Genomic DNA, 10,632 nt, shown 5'->3' with positions numbered 1-10,632 from the left:
TGATTTTGTAAATATGAAAAGTAAGTTATTTATTGCTTTAAATAATTCCAATACCAACCGCAGACGAAAAGCATATCGTCATCATCATCATCATCATCTCCAGTTGCAGATGAAAGAGCATAAAAACTCGAGCATATGTAATGTAGCCATTACTTCAAATGCTGCTGCTTTTTACCTTAGATTACCCCCAAAACTTTTCCCAATTTCCTTAAATTTTAAACTATAGTCAACTATTTTTATTGAGACAGATTTGCACCGAGCTCGAAGGGGGTGCCCTTTTAGCTCGGAAAAGTTTCCTGCTCGCTGATCGGTTGGAAGATAAGTCTAACCAATCATATTGCAGGAAAACTTTTCCGAGCTAAAATGGTACCGCTGCAAGTCCCTGCAAATATGCCTCATTAAAAAAAAAAAAAAAATAAAATAAAGAAAAAAAAATTTGAGTATAGCAACACTGAAATTACCTTAGAATTACACCAAAACCATGAAAATTACCTCAACTAAGGTAATTACTTTAAAAGTGGCAGAGGAAAGAGCATCAAAGATTTGCTCTGAAGAGGTGGCCGGAGGGCTCATCTCTCCCCGTTCATAAAATTCATATCTTTTATGTTCTCAAGCACACAAGCAACAACACTCAGAGGGATGCTTTTTGCTGGGGTTGGGAGATGAAATAGGGGATGAGGTGCTTCACAGGGTTTCGAGTGCCTTGTTCGATTTTTTACGGAGGGTGAGAAACTTAAGAAAAGGAATTGTTTTCTTGTTTTCCTTATTGTAAGGGGGATAGAAAATTTTTCCTTATTGTGAGGGGAATAGAAAAGGAATTTTTTTCTTGTTTTCCTTATTGTAAGGGGAATAGAAAAGTTTTCCTTATTGTAAGGGAAATAGAAAAGGAATTATTTTCTTGTTTTCCTTATTATAAGGGGAATAGAAAAGATTGTTTTCTTGTTTTACTTATTGTAAAGGAATAAAAAGTTTTCCTTATTGCAAGGGGAATAAAAAAGGAATTTTTTTCTTGTTTTCCTTATCATAAGGGGAATAGAAAAGATTGTTTTCTTGTTTTCCTTATTGTAAGGGGAATAGAAAAGTTTTCCTTATTGTAAGTTGAATAGAAAAGATTGTTTTCTTGTTTTCCTTATTTTAAGGGGATTAGCAAAGATTGTTTTCTTGTTTTCCTTATTTTAGGGGGAATAGAAATGTTTTCCTTATTGTAAGGGGAATAGAAAAGGAATTGTTTTCTTGTTTTCCTTATTGTAAGGGGAATAGAAAAGTTTTCCTTATTGTAAGGGGACTAGAAAAGGAATTGTTTTCTCGTTTTCCTTATCGTGAGGGAACTAGAAAAGGAAATTATTTGTTTGTTTTCCTTATTGTAAGTTGAATAGAAAAGGAATTATTTTCTTGTTTTCCTTATTGTAAGGTGAATAGCAAATTTTTCCTTATTGTAAGGGGAATAGAAAAGGAATTTTTTTCTCGTTTTTCCTTATCGTGAGGGAACTAGAAAAGGAATTGTTTGTTTGTTTTCCTTATTGTAGGTTGAATAGAAAAGGAATTATTTTCTGGTTTTCCTTATTGTAAGGGGAATAGAAAAGTTTTCCTTATTGTAAGGGGACTAGAAAAGTAAATGTTTTCTTGTTTTCCTTATTGTAAGGGGAATAGCAAATTTTTCCTTATTGTAAGGGGACTAGAAAAGGAATTGTTTTCTTGTTTTCCTTATTGTAAGGGGAATAGAAAAGTTTTCCTTATTGTAAGGGGAATAGAAAAGATTGTTTTCTTGTTTTCCTTATTATAAAGGGAATAGAAAAGATTGTTTTCTTGTTTTTCTTATTGTAAGGGGAATAGAAAAGTTTTCCTTATTGTAAGGGGAATAGAGAAGAATTGTTTTCTTATTTTCCTTATTGTAAGGGGAATAGAAAAGTTTTCCTTATTGTAAGGGGACTAGAAAAGGAATTGTTTTCTTATTTTCCTTATTGTAAGGGGAATAGAAAAGTTTTCCTTATTGTAAGGGGACTAGAAAAGAAATTGTTTTCTTGTTTTCACTTATTATGAGGGGATAGAAAAAGATTGTTTTCTTGTTTTCCTTATTGTAGGGGGGAATAGAAGGTTTTCCTTATTGTAAGTTGAATAGAAAAGATTGTTTTCTTGTTTGCCTTATTGTAAGGGGAATAGAAAAGTTTTCCTTATTGTAAGGGGACTAGAAAAGGAAATTGTTTTCTTGTTTTCCCTTATTGTAAGGGGAATAGAAAAGTTTTCCTTATTGTAAGGGGAATAAAAAAGTTTTCCTTATTGTAAGGGGAATAGAAAAGGAATTGTTTTCTTGTTTTCCTTATTATAAGGGGAATAGAAAAGATTGTTTTCTTATTTTACTTATTGTAAAGGAATAAAAAGTTTTCCTTATTGTAAGGGGAATAGAAAAGGAATTTTTTTCTTTTTTTCCTTATTATAAGGGGAATAGAAAAGATTGTTTTCTTGTTTTCCTTATTGTAAAGGGAATAGAAAAGTTTTTCCTTATTGTAAGTTGAATAGAAAAGATTGTTTTCTTGTTTGCCTTATTGTAAGGGAAATAGAAAAGTTTTCCTTATTGTAAGGAAACTAGAAAAGGAATTGTTTTCTTATTTTCCTTATTGTAAGGGGAATAGAAAAGTTTATCCTTATTGCAAGGGGAATAGAAAAGGAATTGTATTGTTGTTTTCCTTATTAAAAGGGGATAGAAAAGATTTTCTTGTTTTCCTTATTGTAAGGGGAATAGAAAAGTTTTCCTTATTGTAAGTTGAATAGAAAAGATTGTTTTCTTGTTTTCCTTATTATAAGGGGAATAGAAAAGATTGTTTTCTTGTTTTACTTATTGTAAAGGAATAAAAAAGTTTTACTTATTGTAAAGGGAATAGAAAAGGAATTTTTTTCTTGTTTTCCTTATTATAAGGGGGAATCGAAAAGATTGTTTTCTTGTTTTCCTTATTGGTAGGGGAATAGAAAAGTTTTCCATATTGTAAGGGGAATAGAAAAGATTGTTTTCTTGTTTTCCTTATTGTAAGGGGGAATAGAAACAATTGTTTTCTTTAGTTTAAGGGGAATAGAAACAATCGTTTTCTTGTTTTCCTTATTATAAGGAGAATAGAAACGTTTTCCTTATTAAATGGGGAATAGAAAAGATTGTTTTATTGTTTTTCTTATTGTAAGGGGGATAGAAAAGGAATTGTTTTCTTGTTTTCCTTATTGTAAGGGGAATAGAAAAGTTTTCCTTATAGTAAGGGGAATAGAAAAGGAATTGTTTTCTTTTTTTCCTTATTATAAGGGGGAATAGAAAAGATTGTTTTCTTGTTTTCCTTAGTGTAAGGGGGATAGAAAAGTTTTCCATATTGTAAGGGGAATAGAAAAGTTTTCCATATTGTAAGGGAAATAGAAAAGTTTTCCATATTGTAAGGGAAATAGAAAAGATTGTTTTCTTGTTTTCCTTATTGTAAGAGGGAATAGAAAAGTTTTCTTTATTATAAGTGGAATAGAAAAATTGTTTTCTTGTTTTCCTTACTATAAGGAGAATAGAAAAGGAATTGTTTTCTTGTTAACCTTATTGTAAGGGGAATAGAAAAGGAATTGTCTTCTTGTTTTCCTTATTGTAAGGGGAATAGAAAAGTTTTCCTTAGTGTAAGGGAAATAGAAAAGTTTTCCTAATTGTAAGGGGGAATAGAAAAGGAATTGTTTTCTTGTTTTCCTTATTATATGGGGAATAGAAATGTTGTCCTTATTGTAAGGGGAATAGAAAAATTTACCATATTGTAAGGGGAATAGAAAAGTTTACCATTTTGTAAGGGGAATAGAAAAGATTGTTTTCTTGTTTTCCTTATTGTAAGGGGAATAGAAAAGATTTCCTTATTGTAAGGGAATAGAAAAGTTTTCCTTATAGTAAATTGAATATAAAAGGAATTGTTTCTTGTTTTCCTTATTGTAAGAGGAATAGAAAAGAATGTTTTCTTGTTTTCATTATTATAAGGGGAATAGAAAAGTTTTCCTTATTGTAAGGGGAATAGAAAAGATTACCTTATTGTGAGGGGAATAGAAAAGGAATCGTTTTCTTGCTTTCCTTATTGTAAGGGGAATAGACAAGATTGTTTTCTTGTTTCCTTATTATAAGGGGAATAGAAAAGTTTTCCTTATTGTAAGGGGAATAGAAAAGTTTACCTTATTGTAATGGGAATAGAAAAATCATTTTTTTCTTGTTTTCATTATAGTAAGGGGAATAGAAAATGAATTTTTTTTCTTGTTTTCATTATAGTAAGGGGAATAGAAAATGAATGGTTTTCTTGTTTTCCTTTAAATCTTGATGTAGCGATTCCCCATGTAGGGGAATTTCAGCATTTTTGGGAGAGGGGCTTCGAGAATGAAAATAACAGCTTATTTTATCAATAACGAAGATTTATTTTATGTAGAAAGGCTTTCTAAGACAAGGCATGATAGGTATTGCATTTTTTTCATTTTCATTTCAGTTGATTTTAATTTTTTTCAAGGGAAGAAATTCCTTTTCTTTGAGTGAAGAGAATTACTTTATGGTGGGAGAGATATTGAGTCTATCAGGCGAAGAACGTGAATAAAGATAAGGAAAAGAAGATTTTTGAGAGAGAGAGAGAGAGAGAGAGAGAGAGAGAGAGAGAGAGAGAGAGAGAGAGAGGAGAGAGTCAAAGTAAATTTTTTTTATTCCATTATAAAATGGTTATTCTGCTACAAAATATAAATTGTTTACAAAAAAGTCACAACAAATGTATTGTAAAAATCTTGGATATGTAGATATATATATATATATATATATATATTATATATATATATATTGTAATGGAATTAACGTATTTAATTCATTTTTTCTATTTTTGCTGTGCATTTGATTTTTGCACTTTAAAGTAAATTTTTGCTTGTTTTTGTCCAGTTTTGTCCAGTTTTGTTTATATGTCTTTTGAAGGCTGGACTTGGGGATGTTTTCCTCCCCTCAAAGGGTAATTGTAGTTTTAAATTGATACGTCACCCATGTAAGTGTTTTTATCTTTTCATGTTGATGATCTTTCGGCTGTTCATCGCCTGTTTTGTTTTCGTCCCCGCTGGTGATGTGGGGCCCTTTGGAGTGAAAAGACGACAGTTAGCGACTCGGCTCCTTATAGAGAGGTTTTCAGCTCCCATATTTCCTGACGGCTTGTGGCAAGTTTTGTGAAGTATTCTGAAGACGTCCTCGATGTTTGTGCAGCTGGTGGCATTTTGGAGGTGTTCCTTGCCATCCTCTATGAATTATATTTGTACTGACGTCTCTTCAGTTCGTGTGATGCCCTGCCTTACATTTCGTACTTTTGGATGCGAGCTTCATCCATCGTTGCCCGTGCCCTCAGCTTGCTGAACCTCTGGAGTCGTCAAGGGGCCTCCCAGTGGCGGAGAAAGGGTAAGATCCGAGACCCTGTGTGTTATACTGTGACCAATCCAACCCATAGACGACGTATGTTGAGTGTCTCCTACTTGGTGGTATTGCTGACATTTACAGTTGGAGATAAAACTATGTGACGTGTTGCTGAGGGAATGGTATTTGTAGACGAGTTAATTGATATTTGCTGGGTGACGTTTATTTTTCGGTTTTCACAATGTATGTTTATTGCCATTTAACTGTGTTATTCAATTAGGTTTAAGGATATTTTCTTACTTTGTCTCCTTCTATCACAACGACCCGGGCATATGTGGTTTCTATCTCTACCTAGTAACTTTTTCTTTTACTTTAGTATGCTAGTTAGCTAGGTGAATGTGTCTGAGGAACTGTAATAACCAGTTTGTTTTGTCTTCCCTAAAGTTCAGTTTTCAAGGGATTTCTTTGTAATTTTAAGTTATTAATTGTAATAAATAATTTAAGTGTTTGTTTTGTCTCTGTATCCTTCTCTTTGAGGAAGTTCCTTGGATTGTTTTTGTTCTGGTACGAGTCCTACTCATTATCATAGTGGTAAGGGCTTTATGATAGATAAAGAATCTGTGAACTCTTTACCATCTCTTAAGAATTCATAACATAAATGGCGACCGTGACAGGATTTATTACCAGACATTAACGTTCACAGGATTTTCTCGAGGAGGAGTGCAGAGAAAAGTGGGAAGATAGTTTTGCTTGATAGGCCTTTAAGTGATAGGAGTATTTCCTCCGCCCTCCCCCCTCTCTCTCTCTCTTTCTCTCTCCCTCATAACTTAGAATATGCCTTATTTCGAGCTTCAAGTTGAGGAGGCTGCGGCCGAATTTCTCAGTAGCCCTGATTGGGAAGACAATATTTTTGATTTGAAAAGAGAGGAGTTGTGGTTCTTGTCTCAGTTTTTGCATTTGGAACTGCCATCAGAAATTCGTAAGGGGCAGTTACTTAAATTAGTATTGAAAGCTGCTAAAGAGCAAGAAAAGAGAGAAAGTGTTTCACATACGAACAAAGATGAAGAACAGGACAAAGTCACTGACGATGGAAGTCAGGAACTAGATAGAAGTAACATTCATCAGGTAAGTGAATTGAGACTCAGTATTTTAAGGGAGGAAGCGAAGATTAAAGAGTTAGAGTTAACAACCATGCGGTTACAAGCTGAAGAAAGAGCTAAAGAAAGGGATCACGAGATTATCTTGCAGAGAATACGTAACGGTAATAATAATAGAAATAGTAGTTCTGGGGATAATTTTAATGTAACGTCAGCGTTGAAATTGGTACCTTTGTTCAATGAGGAAGATGTTCCAGAATTTTTCACTTCTTTCGAGAGGATAGCTAAAAGGTTGGTTTGGCCAAAGGACATGTGGACCACTATGATTCAGTGTCGATTGAAAGGGAAGGCTCAGCGTGTATATAACACACTTAATGAAGATCTTTGTAACGATTATGATACAGTGAAAGCCATAATTCTTAAAGCCTATGATTTAGTTCCTGAGGCCTATAGGCAGAAATTTCGCAATTTTAAGAAAGATTCAGGGATGACATTTGTGGAATTTGCGAGGCATAAGGAGCAGTTTTGTGAGGACTGGTTGAAGTCAAAGGATATTGATAATTTTTCTAAATTAAAAGAATTAATTTTGGTAGAGGAATTTAAAAGGAATGTGGTTAGAGAGTTAAAAATACATTTGGACGAGTTGAAACTGGACTCCTTGCAGGAGATCGCTATTGCGTCGGACGAGTATTCCCTCGCCCACAAGCAGGAAAAGGTAACTAGGGAAGTATATGTAAACAATAAGAAATTTTTCAGTGGTGGTTGGAGAAGGAATAACCAGAACAGACAACAAGAGTCGGAGAAACCCGATTTTGACAGAAATAAGAATAATAGGAAAAGTGATAATGATAATGAAACTAGTAGTAATTTAAATAATGGTAATTCTCGCAGTTATGTTAATACTAGTAGGAATGTAGGGAACAGTAAGGCTTCGGGATCAGGAATAGTCTGTTTTTGGTGTAACAGAAGAGGTCATGTCGAGTCGCAGTGTTTCTCGAGAAAGAAATATTTCGAAAGAAACCCGAAACCTGTTAACGTTGTAACAGCAGCTGAACCGCCAAAGGAAGACGAATCTAGATGACTTAGATTTCGTAAGTACATAACTGACGGATCTATTTTCACGGATACGACTAAACGGATTGGGACAAACGTTAAAGTATTGAGAGATACTGGGGCCGCTCAGTCATTAATTTTACGAGGGTCTGTCCCAGATGGATATGTATATAAGAATGATGAGTATGTCGTATTGGGTGGTTTCCCGAACACAGTGAATTCATACCCATTAGAAATTTTTTTTCTTGATACTAATTATTTTGCAGGTGAGGTAAAGTTGGCTGTTGTTGATAGTTTGCCAATTCCCAAGATAGATGTAATTTTTGCTAACGATTTATCCATTACAGATGAATCTTGTATTTTTCCAATTCTGTCTGTGGTCGAAGTAGGGGACAACCACTGTCCTATAAATGATATTTTAAAACCTATCTCTGTGATAACGAGGTCAAAGGCAAAAGAGGTTGACCTGGCCGAGGTCGAGTTGGATTTGGATATGATTGATGGACATAAGACTGACTTTGTGACAAATGGTGTACTTAATTTTCGAGACGTGGTGTGGGATTCCAAGGCTTTTAGGAAAGCCCAGACTGTTGAATTTAATGAAGCAATTAGTAGTGATATTAGTGATTTATCTAAGCCAGTATTCTGTAAAGAGAAAGGGTTGCTTTACAGGGTTAGTAGGTCAGCTGTTGCACCTGCTGACCTGGTAGAAGTTTCTCGTCAGTTGGTAGTTCCTGATGAGTATAGGAACAAAATTTTGTTTTTGGCTCATGAAAATAATCTTGCTGGGCATTTTGGGGTCAGAAAAACTTTTCAGAAGGTCGCACAACATTTTTATGGGCCCCGAATGCGCAGAGATATAAAGCAATATGTACTTTCTTGCAAAGTGTGTCAGTTGGTGGGGAAGCCCAACCAAAAGATACGTAAAGCCCCACTCATTCCCATACCTTCAGTTGGGGAGCCTTTTGGGGAGGTGGTGATCGATGTCGTTGGTCCTCTCCCGCGGACGCGCGGTGGTAATGAATATTTATTAACAATTGTGGATCGGATGTCTCGCTTCCCGGAGGCTATTCCCATGAGGAGTATTCGGAGTGAAAAGATCGTTGATAATTTAATTGGCTTCTTTACTAAGTTTGGTATACCTCACACTTTGCAATCTGATTGTGCTACTAATTTCACAAGCAAGTATTTTAAGAATAAAATGTCTGAATTAGGGGTAAAACACATTACCTCTTCCCCATATCACCCTGAGAGTCAGGGCCAGGTGGAACGGTTCCACCAGACCCTAAAGTCTATTTTGAGAAAGTTTTGCATGGAGTCAGGAAGAGAGTGGGATAAGGAGGTCCCGTATGCCTTATTTGCCATTCGTTCCGTTCCTAATGAGGCTTTGGGATACTCCCCTTTCGAGCTTATTTTCGGGCATTGTGTGCATGGGCCCTTGGAAGTTGTACGTGAACATTTGGAGGGGGAGACTCCTGAGATAAACATTCTTGATTATTTGTCAGGACTTCAAGAGAAATTAAGAAAGGCTTGGGAGTTTGCTAAAGAGAATTTAGCTGAAAGCCAGGAGGTGATGAAAAACAAATACGATGTTGGGACTCAAAAAAGGGTGTTTAAACCTGGTGATAGTGTTTTAGTGTTATTGCCCTTCCCAGGAAATCCTCTGAGGGCGCAGTTTTCAGGGCCCTGGAAGGTTCTAAAGAAATATAATGATGTGAATTATTTGATAGAGACCCCAGGTAAAAGGAGAAAAACTCGAGTATGTCATATTAATATGCTTAAACCTTATGTAAGTAGAGATGTAGAATTAGTTGAAAATGTAGACGTGGATCCCGTCACCTTAGTCAATGTAGAAGTAGACACAGAAGTAGATACGGTAGAAGCAGTAGTTAATAACAAATTATCTGTTACACCTGATGCATTGAACAGCAATTCTGAAATATTGAATAATTTACAAATTAAATTTCAGCATTTGGATCACGACAGGTCTGTATCATTAATTACCCTGATTAATGAATACAGAGATGTTTTTAAAGACACTCCAGGTAGGACTACGGTTCTAGAACATGATGTGGATGTGGGGGATTCTAAACCTATTAAACAATGCCCCTACCGACTTAACCCAGTAAAGAGAGACATTGTGAGAGAGGAGGTGCGATATATGTTGGATAATGATTTAATTGTACCCAGCAGTAGTCCGTGGAGTTCGCCTGTGGTATTAGTTAAAAAGGAAGGCGGACAACACCGTCTATGCTTCGATTATAGAAAGATAAATGTTGTAACCAGAACAGATTCCTTTCCTCTACCCAGGGTGGAAGATTGTATTGATCGTGTTGGGTCTGCCAAATTTTTGACAAAATTAGATCTTTTAAAAGGCTATTGGCAGGTCGGTCTTTCACCCCGGGCGAGACAGATTTCAGCCTTTGTGACAGGTGACGGCCTTTTCGAATGCAAGGTAATGCCATTCGGAATGAAAAATGCGGCTGCTACCTTCCAAAGGTTGATGAATTACATAACACAGAATTTGGAGGGTTGCGTTGTCTACATAGATGACCTTATCATTTATAGTGATGATTGGAAGACTCATCTTAAAAGATTGAGAGCTTTGTTTCAGGTTTTGCGGAAGGCTGGCCTCGTGGTAAATCTGAAAAAGAGCGATTTCGCTCAGGCAAAGGTAATTTACCTCGGTCATGAGGTGGGCCTGGGTAAGGTCGCCCCTAAGAAGGCCAATGTGGAGGCAGTTGCAGATTTTCCCGTACCTCTTAATAAAAGGGGCGTTAGGCGTTTCCTAGGTATGGTCGGATATTATCGTAAATTTATTTGCAATTTTTCTGACATAGCTAACCCTCTTACAAAACTGTTAAAGAAAGGTGTTAAATTTAACTGGTCTGCTGATTGTCAGGGGGCTTTCGAAAGACTGAAAGCCACCTTGATTAGTTACCCATTGTTACGCTCCCCGGATTTTAAATTGCCTTTCAGGTTAGGTACCGATGCCAGCGACTTGGGACTCGGTGCTGTTCTATTACAAGAGGATGACAAGGGAACTCTACACCCTGTTGCTTACTTCTCCAAGAAATTGTCGACAGCAGAAAGAAAATATTCTACAATAGAAAAGGA

Source organism: Palaemon carinicauda, chromosome 29 (assembly GCF_036898095.1).
Source record: "Palaemon carinicauda isolate YSFRI2023 chromosome 29, ASM3689809v2, whole genome shotgun sequence".
Classification (NCBI taxonomy): domain Eukaryota; kingdom Metazoa; phylum Arthropoda; class Malacostraca; order Decapoda; family Palaemonidae; genus Palaemon; species Palaemon carinicauda.
The sequence above is the reverse complement of the archived record's forward strand: the minus strand, read 5'-3'. Positions refer to the sequence as shown.